We start from the raw sequence: 13,621 nt of genomic DNA, 5'->3' as shown, positions 1-13,621 counted from the left end.
ATATGAACTCCATCTTTGGACTGATGAAGCCAGCAAAGTAAACACATTTGTAAATGGAGTATTGCAGGAATTGTTATTAATTTGTTCTTCTCATAGGTTATTCTTTCAAAAGTTTGGACCAATGAGGTGGTTTAGCTGCGGGGGGAGGGAACTTCTGCCAACAGAGGACCTGAATCTGATCCCTGGAAACCACATGGTATACAGAGAAAAACAAGTCTTACAAGTTGTCCCCTGACATCCACCTGCACGGAGCATGCGCGCGCGCGCACACACACACACACACACACACACACACACACACACACGCATGCATGTGTGAGCACCCAAAATAAAAATAAAAAATATTAAGTGTGAGAAGGGCTGAAAAGATGGCTCAACAGTCCAGAGTACTTGCTGTGTCTGCAGAGCAACTTGGGGCTTGGTTATCACTGTGCACATGGAGTGGATCACACCACCTGTAGCCCTAATTCCTATCCATGGGACCTGATGCTCTCCCCCAGCCTCTGTGGGCATCTACATACATGGGCTTCTTCTCTCTGTCACTCAGATGAACTAATCTCAAAAACGCTGACATTTTTAAAAAAGAAAAAGACAGTTTCAGAAAGTAGCAAGAGGGGCAGGGTTTAGTAGACTCTGTTGTGTTTTGAAGGAGAAGTGTCTTTCACGGGCTCGTGTGGTAGAATGCCAAGCTGGTCTCAGATGGTTATAGAAGCCTTAGGAAGGGAAGCCTGCCTGTAAAAAGAGGGTCTCTGGCTCTACTTCTGGGATCTATCTTTTCTGTTTCCTGATCCACCCAGATATGAATGAGTATTGTCAAATCCTGCTACCGTGCCTTCCCAAATACTGTGAGCTGAAGTAAGTCCTTTCCCTTTAAGTTGAGTCTTATCAGGTCACACATAAGAGGGAGAACTGATACCGTCCAGCTGTGGAGACCTGAGGCAAAGAATCATGACGTTGTTGTTAATTTTTCTTTAGAAAAGGATCTTTAGTAGAAAACCATGAGACATTGTGGAAAGAGAATGAAAGCCTGAGAAGTTTGAGTTCTAGTGTGGGTGATGTACATCCTAGCCTACTCCCAGAACCTCTAGTTCTAGTACTCAAATGACACTTGGTTTTGCTTTTCATTACACTTATTTATTGATCTGTGTGTCGGGGCGCATGCCACTACAACACCTTGTGAGAGTCAGTTCTCTCCTTCCAATGTGTAGGTCCCAGGGATCCCAAACTCAGGTTAGCAGGCTTTGAGGCAAGCATATTTACTTCCTGAGCCATCTTGCCTGCTTTCCATCCATCCATCCATCCATCCATCCATCCATCCATCCATCCATCCATCCACCCACCCATCCATCCATCCATCCATCCATCCATCCATCCATCCATCCATCCATTCTCCCACCCACCCACTCACCTTCACACCTACCTACCTACCTACCTACCTACCTACCTACCTACCTGCCTACATACATACATACATACATACCTGCGTATCAGGAGATAAGTTTTAGCCAGGAACACCAGACTGAAAATAAAAGTTCTATTCCTCCCTCTCCCTGTTTTTTATTTGTTTATTTATTATTTTTTAAAAGGAAATGAAGCAGCCTGTGGTCAAACTTCAAGATGAGTTGAACCAAAACACAGGTCAATGATCTCAACCGGATTTATTTTAAAAGGAAAAGGAAAACATACTTATAAATACTTAGAAAAGAAAGCACAGTTAGCAGATATCCTTCCCATATGGCCAGTGCACTGAAGGATCATGAAGATACGGTTGACATGACGCATTCAACTTATTTGGCTACAACACATGTGATTTAAGGGCCACAGTTCCGAAGGTAATTTGAGAACATTCAAAATCCCCCAGTCCAGCCTTTCAGTCAGGCTCTGGGTGTAATTCAGTCAGTGTAATTGTCTCTTCCTGTAGCCCCATTACTGAGAGCCTTTGCCCAGCCCAGGAGGTGTTTAAAGAAAGGTCGTCACTTATATTTTAGATCTTAATTCATTTTATCTCAGGCAACCCCCTCTCTCAACTCTTCAACCTTCCCACTAATCTGATAGCCTCCTTTTGGATGCTATTTGTTTTAGGTTGCCTTTTTTAAGGCCCTGGGACTCGATTAAAGAAAAGATGTCTGCGGTTCATCAAAGCCAGAGGAAAACCCAAGCAGTCTGTCCTTCCAAGTTTAATGAAACCTTGCTTCATTCCCATGTTTATTAACTAGGTCAAGGGGTGAACTTGGGCCTCTGAGGGTCCTTGTTTGACCTTCATATGGGCCTGGCTTCTTTGAGGTAACAACAGTGGACTTGAGTGTAGATTGGTCCTTATTTTGCAGGCACTAGATCAACAGCTTGTCAGGGTATTTTTTTTCCCCTGCAGCAACTCATATTATAGATGGCTCTCATGTATGCAGCACAATTCATGGTTACATCCAAATTATAGGGTGTGTCTGAGATCACACTGGGCACAGTTTAGAAACAAACAATTTTTGGTGGCCTGGACCTAAATCCCGTATCCACTTTTGCTAAGGAGTATGTTCTGAACTGGGAGTAAAATTCCTATCATCACAGTGGCCTCATCTGGATTCTGGTTAGTGTTTATGAGAAATCTGTGTGTCCCTATAACTTGGTATTTATTACAGGTGGCAAGTTACTTGTACTATTTCATAACTGCTGGGAGTTTCAGTGGATTGAGATACCCATACCAGGATCTATACTGGATGGCAACCAACGAGCCCAAGGCTTGATCCTTCAGCACAGCTTATTAGATGAAGGAAAACTATTTTGTGTAAAGTTTTCTGTGTCTCTAACAATGAAAAATTTTCTGGACAGGCCACTCCTTGTTTTCTATGATGCATTGAGTTATTTATTAGCTTAAAACACACACAAACACACACACACACACACACACACACACACACACACACACACACACACATGAGCCTGGTCTTTTGCTAGATTTCGCCTATTTTGAGCATCTTATGTTGTGGCAAATTTTGTTCTGGAACCAGTCTTCACTAAAGTATATGATTAAATTCATGTGCTTTTTAATTTCCATAGGAAGCATGGTGTTTGCATTTTGGGGTCTTATTTCAACCATGGCACGAGAAGTATTTGTCTCTATGGATAATTTTTAAGAACTTGCTTTAGAACCTGGTGGAAAAGATGACAGTCCCTTTTCTGATATCCTAGAGCAAGACTCTTGACATGGAGGTCACATGGGCACCTTGACTCCTAAGCTAGGTGCTGGTAGAATTTGCAAGCTGATGTCAGCTACTCCTTATGCCTGCTGGGAGCAGGAAGCGACCCATTTCACCAAGCTTCAGGATTGCCCTTCTTCCAAAGAACAGTTTGATACAGTTATTTTCACAGGCTATCTTTTTTTAACCTAAGAGTTCTAGATTTCTGGTAAGATGTTCATAAATTGGCTATAGGAAAGCAAATGTCAAAAAGACAGAGAACCCAGGGCTTGGGAACCATCACAGAAGAGGAGGCAGGGAGGATGCTGGAGGATGAGAGTGCTGTGAAATGCTGTCTTCTGCTCACACTGCCATTGTGCTAATGACTTACAGCAGCTGCTACCAGCACAAGACCTTCTGCCTATGAGCAGAAAAGGGACACAAGGTGTCCCCCCCATTCGCCAAGCAGCCATTGGCAGTGAATGGCTACCTCAAAAGGAGGGTCATTTATTTTTGTAGTGTACTCCTTGGTTAGTTGACTATACTTCAGTAAAATGTCACATGCCTATGCTCATTCAAACACTACTAAGTAAACTCAGAGGACTAGGTTATTAAGAGATATGGAAGCTGAAAACATGGCTCAGTGGTTAGGAGTACTTGCTGTTCTTGCAGAGGATTAGAGTGTGATTCCCAGTATCCACATGTGGCTCTCAATTGCCTTTAAGTCCAGTTCCAGGGAACCCAATACCTTTTCTTGGGCATACTCTCACACACATGCACATTGAATGTATTATTTAAAATAATAATAATAACAACAAACATTTTCAAAGTAGTTTTTAAAAAGACATAAAACTAGAAGGAAAACTCATTTGGAAGAAAAGGGGGCCTAGAGGCAGTGGGAGGGTGATAAGAAAGCGTGACTGGGGATGAGTATGATCAAAAATAAATCGTGTACATGTTCTAAATTATAAGGCATAAATAAAATATCGTTAAAATAAAAAGTAAAGAAAAATAAGAACACAATGTTTCATATTGACCATAAGCCACAGACAGTCTTAGAAATTTATTTATAATTCTGTCTACACCCTTTCTGAGTTAAGTACACATACATGATAGGCAACTAATCGGGGTTTTGGTTTTTAATTAAAAATTAGGACTCAATGCTGGGAAACAGGATCCCATTGACTAATCTAAGTGGTAGGCATTTGCATTCAGCTTAAAACAAACCATACCCCTGATTAGGTATTTGCTACATTTCAATTTCTATAATTTGAAAACTCAAATGGCAGATAATAAGCACCATTTAAAATAAAAGGGTCTAAAATATACCACAAATATTAGCAAGAAGCCAAACATTTGTGGCCGCCACAGGTTTCCTTCTAGCCTGGTGTGCACAGGGAGGACCTTGGTTTCAGTAGCACGTTAATGTAAGGGACTGTCCCCTTAGAGCTCTGACCCTCAGGCTTCCCTGTCTTCAGTGCTTTCACACAGCACCTCCGTCCTTCAGAGTTGTGACTGTGAAGCGCCTCAGCCAAGCTGATGGTGTAGATCCTGTCCTCATTTTGCTGGTGGTGTGAGCTTCCAAGACACCTCTGTTGCAAAAGTCAGTTCTCACGATAGAAACGATAGGACAGGTGGGTGTCTTACATCTAGACAGCTTAACTCTCAGGGCCCTGGAGGATGGAAGGGAAAAGAAGGTGCCAGAATGACAGGGCTAGTTAGTGCTGCACCTTGGCCTGTAGGTGCCCCCCTGCCCTATTTGTCGTCCGTGGCAGAGACAGTCTTCTGGGGAATTCCATCCTCTCTTCCCATCACCATCTCACCTCCATGACCTTCAGTAACCGTATAGGCTTCCCAAAGTCTTCCCTTGCAGAACTATCACATGTAGCATGTGAATCTGGGGATACACAGATAACCAACCGGTTAGAAACCTCATCATGTACAGCTCTTTTAAAATTCTCCCATACTGGGAAAGATTTTGGCACACTCCTCCTTGCCTACCTCCGACTTCTGATACTTCATCTTTCTGTCTAAATCACCTACCCTGCATTTTCTGAGAGCTTAAAGACAAGATTTTATTATTGTTATCCTCTTTCCTAGCTTCTCCTTCGAAAACTCCCTATCTCTTCCCCACCACCCTGTTCCCCAACCCACCCACTCCTTCTTCCTGGCCCTGGCCAGTATAGTCCCCTATACTGGATCATATAACCTTCACAGTACCAAGGGCCTCTCCTCCCATTGATGACCGACTAGGCCATCCTCTGCTACATATGCAGCTGGAGCCTCTCAGGAGACAGCTATATCAGGCTCCTGTCAGCAAGCTCTTGTTGACATCCACAATAGTGTCTGGTTTTGGTGGTTGTTAATGGGATGGATCCCCAAATGGGGCAGTCTCTGGATGGTCATTCCTTCAGTCTCTGCTTCACACTTTGTCTCTGTACCTCCTTCCATGGATATTTTGTTACCACTTCAAAGAAGGATCAAAGTATCCACATTTGGTCTTCTTTCTTCTTGAGTTTCATGTGTTCTGTGAATCATGTGTGTTCTTTTGTGATTGGTTTACCTCACGAATGATGATACCCTCCAGATCCATCCATTTGTTTAAGAAATTCATAAATTCATTATTTTTTAATAGCTGAGTAGTACTCCATTGTGTAGATGTACCACCTTTTCTGTATCCATTCCTCTGTTGAGGGACATCTACATTCTTTCTAGCTTCTGGCTATTATAGATAAGGCTGCTATGAACATAGTGGAGCATGTGTCCTTATTACATGTTGGAGCATCTATCTTCTCAGTATATACCCAGAAGTGCTATTGCTATGTCCTCAGTTAGTACTATGTCCAAATTTCTGAGGAACTGCCAAACTGATTTCCAGAGTGGTTGTAAGAGCTTGCAATCCCACCAGCAATGAAGGAGTGTTCCTCTTCCTCCACATTCTCGCCAGCATCTGCTGACACCTCAGTTGATCTTAGGCATTCTGGCTGGTATAAGGTGGAATCTCAAGGTTGTTTGCATTTCCTAGATAACTAAAGATTTTGAACATTTTTTTAGGTGCTTCTCAGCCATTTGGTATTCCTCAGTTGAGAATTTTTGATTATCTCTGTACCCCATTTTTAGTAGGGTTATTTGGTTTTCTGGAGTATCAATTTCACCAGAGATTCTTTTATTGTTGAGAATAATTTTTGTTATCCTAGTTCTTTGTTGTTGTTGTTGTTATTCCAGATGAATTTGTAAATTGCCCTTTCTAACTCTGTGAAGAATTGAGTTGGAATTTTGATGGGGATTGCATTGAATCTATAGATTGCTTTCAGCAAGATAGCCATTTTTACTATATTAATCCTGCCAATCCATGAGCATGGGAGATCTTTCCATCTTTTGAGATTTTGTTCGATTTCTTTCTTCAGAGACTTGGAGTTCTTGTCATACAGATATTTCACTTCCTTACTTAGAGTCACACCAAGGTATTTTATATTATTTGTGACTATTTGGAAGGGTTTTGTTTCCCGAATTTCTTTCTCAGCCTGTTTATCCTTTGTGTAGAGAAAGGCCACTGATTTGTTTGAGTTAATTTTGTATCCAGCTACTTTGCTGAAGTTGTTTTTCAGGCTTAGGAGTTCTCTGGTGGAATTTTTGGGGTCACTTATGTATACTATCATATCATCTGCAAATAGTGATAATTTAATTTCTTCCTTTCCAATTTGTATCCCCTTGATCTCCTTTTGTTGTCTAATTGCTCTGGCTAGGATTTCAATTACTATATTGTATAGGTAGGGAGAAAGTGGGCAGCCTTGTCTAGTCCCTGATTTTGCTTCGAGTTTCTCTCCATTTACTTTGATATTGGCTACTGGTTTGCTGTATATTGTTTTTATTATGTTTAGGTATGGGCCTTGGTTCCTGATCTCCCCAAGGCATTTATCATGAAAGGGTGTTAGATTTTGTTAAATGCTTTCTCAGCATCTAATGAGATGATCATGTGTTTTTTTTCTTTGAGTTTGCTTATATAGTGGATACCTTGATGGATTTCTGTATATTAAACCATCCCTGCATCCCTGGTATGATGCCTACTTGATCAGGATGGATGATCATTTTGATGTCTTCTTAGATTCAGTTTATGAGAATTTTATTGAGTATTTTTTTTGCATTGATATTCATAAGGGAAATTGGTCTGAAGTTCTTTCTTTGTTGGGTCTTTGTGTTGTTTAGGTAATTGTGGCTTCATAGAACAATGTGGGTAGAGTACCTTCTGTTTCTGTTTTGTGGAATAGTTTGAAAAGTATTGGAATTAGGTCTTCTTTGAAGGTCTGATAGAACTCTGCACTAAGCCAATCTGGTCCTGGTGTTTATTTGATTGGGAGACTATTGATGACTGCTTCTATTTCTTTAGGGAATATGCAACTGTTTAGATCATTAATCTTACCCTGATTTAACTTTGGTACCTGGTATCTTTCTAGAAAATTGTCCATTTCATCCACGTTTCCCAATTGTTTTGAGAATACCACGTTATCACTGAGTATAGTGTTAGTCAGCTTCCATGTGTATGTGAGCTTTCTATTATTTATGTTGTTATTGAAGATCAGCCTTAGTCTGTGGTGATCTGATAGAAGGCATGGGATTATTTCAATATTTTTGTATCTGTTGAGGCCTGTTTTGTGAACAATTATATGGTCAATTTTGGAGAAGGTACTATGAGGTGCTGAGAAGAAGGTATATCCTTTTGTTTTAGGATAAAATGTTCTGTAGATACCTTAAATCCATTTGTTTCATAACTTCTGTTAGTTTCACTGTGTCTCAGTTCAGTTTCTGTTTTCAAGATCTGTCCAATGATGAGAGTGGGGTGTTGTAATCTCCCACTATTATTATGTGCAGTATAATGTGTGCTTTGAGCTTTAGTAAAGTTTCTTTAATGAATGTGGATTCCCTTGCATTTGGAGCATAGATGTTCAGAATTGAGAATTCATCTTGATAGATTTTGCCTTTGATGAGTATAAAGTGTCCCTCCTTATCTTTTTTGATAACTTTAGGTTGAAAGTTGATTTTATTCGATATCAGAATGGCAACTCCATGTTGTTTCTTGCGAGTATTTGCTTGGAAAATTGTTTTCCAGCCATTTATTCTGAAGTAGTGTCTGTCTTTGTCACTGAGGTGGCTTTCTGTATGCTGCAAAATGTTGGGTCCTGTTTACTTAGCTAGTTTGTTAGTCTATGTCTTTTTATTGGTGAATTGAGTCCATTGATATTAAGAGATATTAAGGAAAAGTAACTTTTGCTTCCTGTTATTTTTGTTGTTAGAGTTGGGATTCTGTTCATGTTGCTATCTTCTTTTAAGTTTGTTGAAAGATTACTTTCTTGTTTTTCCTAGGGCATAGTTGTGTTGTGTTGTGTTGTGTTGGAGTTTTCCCTTTATTATCCCTTTATTATCCCTATATTCCCTTTATTATCCTTTGAAGGGCTGGATTCCTGGAAAGATATTATGTAAATTTGGTTTTTGTCATGGAATACCTTGGTTTCTCCATCTATGGTAGTTGGGAGTTTTGCTGGGTATAGTAGCCTGAGCTGGTGTTTGTGTTAGAGTTTGTATGACATCTGTCCAGAATCTTCTGGCTTTCATAGTGTCTGGTGAGAAGTGTGGTGTAATTCTAATAGGTCTGCCTTTATATGTTACTTGACCTTTTCCCCTCACTGCTTTTAATATTCTTTATTTGTTTTGTGCATTTGGTGGTTTGATTATTATGTGATGGGAGGAATTCCTTTTTTTGTTTCAAAATATTTGTTTCTGTAGGCTTCTTGTATTTTCATGGGCACCTCTTTCTTTAGGTTAGGGAAATTTTCTTCTATAATTTTGTTGAAGATATTTACTGGTTCTTTAAGTTGAAAATCTTCATTCTCCACTATACCTATTATTCTTAGGTTTGGTCTTCTCATTGTGTCCTGGATCTTCTGGATGTTTTGAGTTAGGATCTTTTTGCATTTTGCATTTTCTTTGATTGTTGCACCCATGTTCTCTATGGAATCTTCTGCACCTGAGATTCTCTCTTCTATCTCTTGTATTCTGTTGGTGATGCTTGCATCTATGGCTCCTGATTTCTTTCCTAGGTTTTCTATCTCCAGCTTTGTCTCCCTTTGTGATTTCCTTATTCTTTTCTACTTCCACTTTTAGACCCTTGATGGTTTTGTTCAATTCCTTCACCTGTTTGGTTGTGTTTTTCTGTAATTCTTTAAGGGATTTTTTTGTGTTTCTTCTTTATGGGCTTCTACCTGTTTACCTGTGTTCTCCTGTAATTTTTTTTTTTTAGATATTTTCCTCATTTACATTTCCAATGCTATCCTAAAAGTCCCCCATACTCTCCCCCCACTCCCCTAACCACCCACTCCCACTTTTTGGCCCTGGCGTTCCCCTGTACTGGGGCATATAAAGTTTGCAAGTCCAATGGGCCTCTCTTTCTAGTGATGGCTGACTAGGCCATCTTTTGGTACATATACAGCTAGAGTCAAGAGCTCCAGGGTACTGGTTAGTTCATAATGTTGTTCCACCTATAGAGTTGCAGATCCCTTTAGTTCCTTGGGTATTTTCTCTAGCTCCTCCACTGGGGGCGCTGTGATCCATCCAATAGCTGACTGTGAGCATCCACTTCTGTGTTTGCTAGGCCCCGGCCTAGTCTCACAGGAGACAGCTATATCAGGGTCCTTTCAGCAAAATTTTGCTAGTGTATGCAATGGTGTCAGCATTTGGAGGCTGATTATGGAATGGATCCCTGGATATGGCAGTCTCTAGATGGTCCATCCTTTTGTCTCAGCTCGAAACTTTGTCTCTGTAACTCCTTCCATGGGTGTTTTGTTCCAAATTCTAAGAAGGGGCAAAGTGTCTACACTTAGGTCTTCGTTCTTCTTGAATTTCATGTGTTTTGCAAATTGTAATTATATCTTGGGTATGAAGACAGCCACAAGAACAGAATGCCAAATCTAAAAAAAAAATAATAGGAAGCAACAATTAATTTTCCTTAATATCTCTTAATATCAATGGACTCAATTCCCCAATAAAAAGACATAGACTAACAGACTGGCTACACAAACAGGACCCAACATTCTGCTGCTTACAGGAAACTCATCTCAGGGAAAAAGACAGACACTACCTCAGAGTGAAAGGCTGGAAAACAATTTTCCAAGCAAATGGTCTGAAGAAACAAGCTGGAGTAGCCATTCTAATATCGAATAAAATCGACTTCCAACCCAAAGTTATCAAAAAAGACAAGGAAGGACACTTCATACTCATCACAGGTAAAATCCTCCAAGAGGAACTCTCAATTCTGAATATCTATGCTCCAAATGCAAGGGCAGCCACATTCATTAAAGAAACTTTAGTGAAGCTCAAAGCACATATTGCACCTCACACAATAATAGTGGGAGATTTCAACCCACCACTTTCATCAATAGACAGATCGTGGAAACAGCAACTAAACAGGGACACAGTGAAACTAACAGAAGTTATGAAAAACAAATGGACTTAACAGATATCTACAGAACATTTTATCCTAAAACAAAAGGATATAACTTCTTCTCAGCATCTCATGGTACCTTCTCCAAAATTGACAATATAATTGGTCACAAAACAGGCCTCAACAGATACAAAAATATTGAAATAATCCCATGCCTTCTATCAGATCACTATGAACTAAGGCTGATCTTCAATAACAATATAAATAAGAGAAAACCAACATTCACGTGGAAAATGAACAACACTCTTCTCAATGATACCTTGGTCAAGGAAGGAATAAAGAAAGAAATTAAAGACTTTTTAGAGTTTAATGAAAATGAAGCTACAACATACCCAAACTTATGGGACACTAAGAAAGCATTTCCAATAGGGAAACTCATAGCTCTGAGTGCCTCCAAAAAGAAATTAGAGAGAGCACACACAAGCAGCTTGACAACACACCTAAAAGCTCTAGAAAAAAAGGAAGCAAATTTACCCAAGAGGAGTAGACGGCAGTAAATAATCAAACTCAGGGGTGAAACCAACCAAGTGGAAACAAGAAGAACTATTCAAAGAATCAACGAAATGAGGAGGTGGTTCGTTGATAGATAAACCCTTAGCTAGACTCACTAGAGGGCACAGGGACAGCATCCTAATTAACAAAATCAGAAATGAAAAGGGAGACATAACAACAGATCCTGAAGAGATCCAAAACACCATCAGATCCTTCTAAAAAAGGCTATACTCAACAAAACTGGAAAACCTGGACAAAATGGACAAATTTCTAGGCAGATACCAGGTACCAAAGTTAGACCAGGATCAAGTTAACAATCTGAACAGACCCATATCCCCTAAAGAAATAGAAGCAGTCATTAATAGTCTCCCAACCAAAAAAAGCCCAGGACCAGATGGGTTTAGTGCAGAGTTCTATCAGACCTTCAAAGAAGATCTAATTCCAGTTCTGCACAAACTATTCCACAAAATAGAAGTAGAGGTACTCTACCCAACTCATTCTATGAAGCCACAATTACTCTCATACCTAAACCACAAAAAGACCCAACAAAGATAGAGAACTTCAGACCAATTTCCCTTATGAATATCGATGCAAAAATACTCAATAAAATTATCCCTATCCGAATCCAAGAACACATTAAAACAATCATCCATCCTGACCAAATAGGTTTTATTCCAGGGATGCAGGGATGGTTTAATATACGAAAATCCATCAATGTAATCCATTATATAAACAAATTCAAAGACAAAAACTACATGATCATCTCGTTGGACTCGGAGAAAGAATTTGACAAAATCCAACACCCATTCATGATGAAAGTCTTAGAAAGATCAGGAATTCAAAGCCAATACCTAAACATGATAAAAGAAATATACAGCAAACCAGTAGCCCACATCAAAGTAAATGGTGAGAAGCTGGAAGCAATCCCACTAAACTCAGGGACTAGACAAGGCTGCCCACTTTTTCCCTCCCTATTCAACATTGTACTTGAAGTCTTAGCCAGAGCAATTCGACAACAAAAGTAGATCCAGGGGATACAAATTGGAAAGGAAGAAGTCAAAATATCACTTTTTGCAGATGATATGATAGTATATATGAGTGACCCTAAAAATTCCACCAGAGAACTCCTAAGCCTCATCAACAGCTTCAGTGAAGTAGCTGGATATAAAATTAACTCTAACAAGTCAATGGCCTTTCTGTACACAAAGGACAAGCAGGCTGAGAAAAAAATTAGGGAAACAACACTCTTCTCAATAGTCACAAATAATATAAAATACCTTGGCATGACTCTAACTAAGGAAGTGAAAGATCTGTATGATAAGAACTTCAAGTCTCTGAAGAAAGAAATTAAAGAAGATCTCAGAAGATGGAAAGATCTCCCATGCTCATGGATTGGCAGGATCAATATAGAAAAAATGGCTATCTTGCCAAAAGCAATCTACAGATTTAATGTAATCCCCATCAAAATTCCAACTCAATTCTTCAACGAATTAGAAAGAGCAATCTGCAAATTCATCTGGAATAACAAAAAACCTAGGATAGCAAAAACTCTTCTCAAGGATAAAAGAACTTCTGGTGGAATCACCATGCCTGACCTAAAGCTTTACTACAGAGCAATTGTGATAAAAAACGGCACGGTACTGGTATAGTGACAGACAAGTAGACCAATGGAATAGAATTGAAGACCCAGAAATGAACCCACACACCTATGGTCAATTGATCTTTGACAAGGGAGTTAAACCCATCCAGTGGAAAAAAGACATCATTTTCAACAAATGATGCTGGCACAACTGGTGGTTATCATGTAGAAGAATGCGAATTGATCCATTCCTATCTCCTTGTACTAAGGTCAAATCTAAGTGGATCAAGGAGCTAAACATAAAACCAGAGACACTGAAAGTTATGGAGGAGAAAGTGGGGAAAAGCCTCGAAGATATTGGCACAGGGGAAAAATTCCTGAATAGAACAGCAATGGCTTGTGCTGTAAGATAGAGAACTGACAAATGGGACCTCATGAAACTGCAAAGCTTCTGTAAGGCAAAAGACACCATCCATAAGACAAAAAGGCCACCAACAGAGTGGGAAAGGATCTTGACCTATTCTAAATCATATAGAGGACTAATATCCAACATATATAAAGAACTCAAGAAGGTGGACTCCAGAAAATCAAATAACCCCATTTAAAAATGGGGCTCAGAGCTGAACAAAGAATTCTCACCTGAGGAATACCGAATGGCTGACTCAACACCCGAAAAAATTTTCAGCATCCTTAATGATCAAAATGGCTAAGATCAAAAATTCAGGTGACAGCAGATGCTGGTGAGGATGTGGAGAAAGAAGAACACTCCTCCATTGTAGGTGGGATTGCAAGCTTGTACAACCACTCCGGAAATCAGTCTGGCAGTTTCTCAGAAAATTGGACATTGTACTACCGGAGGATCCTGCAATACCTCTCCTGGGCATA

The sequence above is a fragment of the Mus musculus genome, chromosome 3 (genome assembly GCF_000001635.26).
Source record: "Mus musculus strain C57BL/6J chromosome 3, GRCm38.p6 C57BL/6J".
Lineage (NCBI taxonomy): Eukaryota > Metazoa > Chordata > Mammalia > Rodentia > Muridae > Mus > Mus musculus.
The sequence above is the reverse complement of the archived record's forward strand: the minus strand, read 5'-3'. Positions refer to the sequence as shown.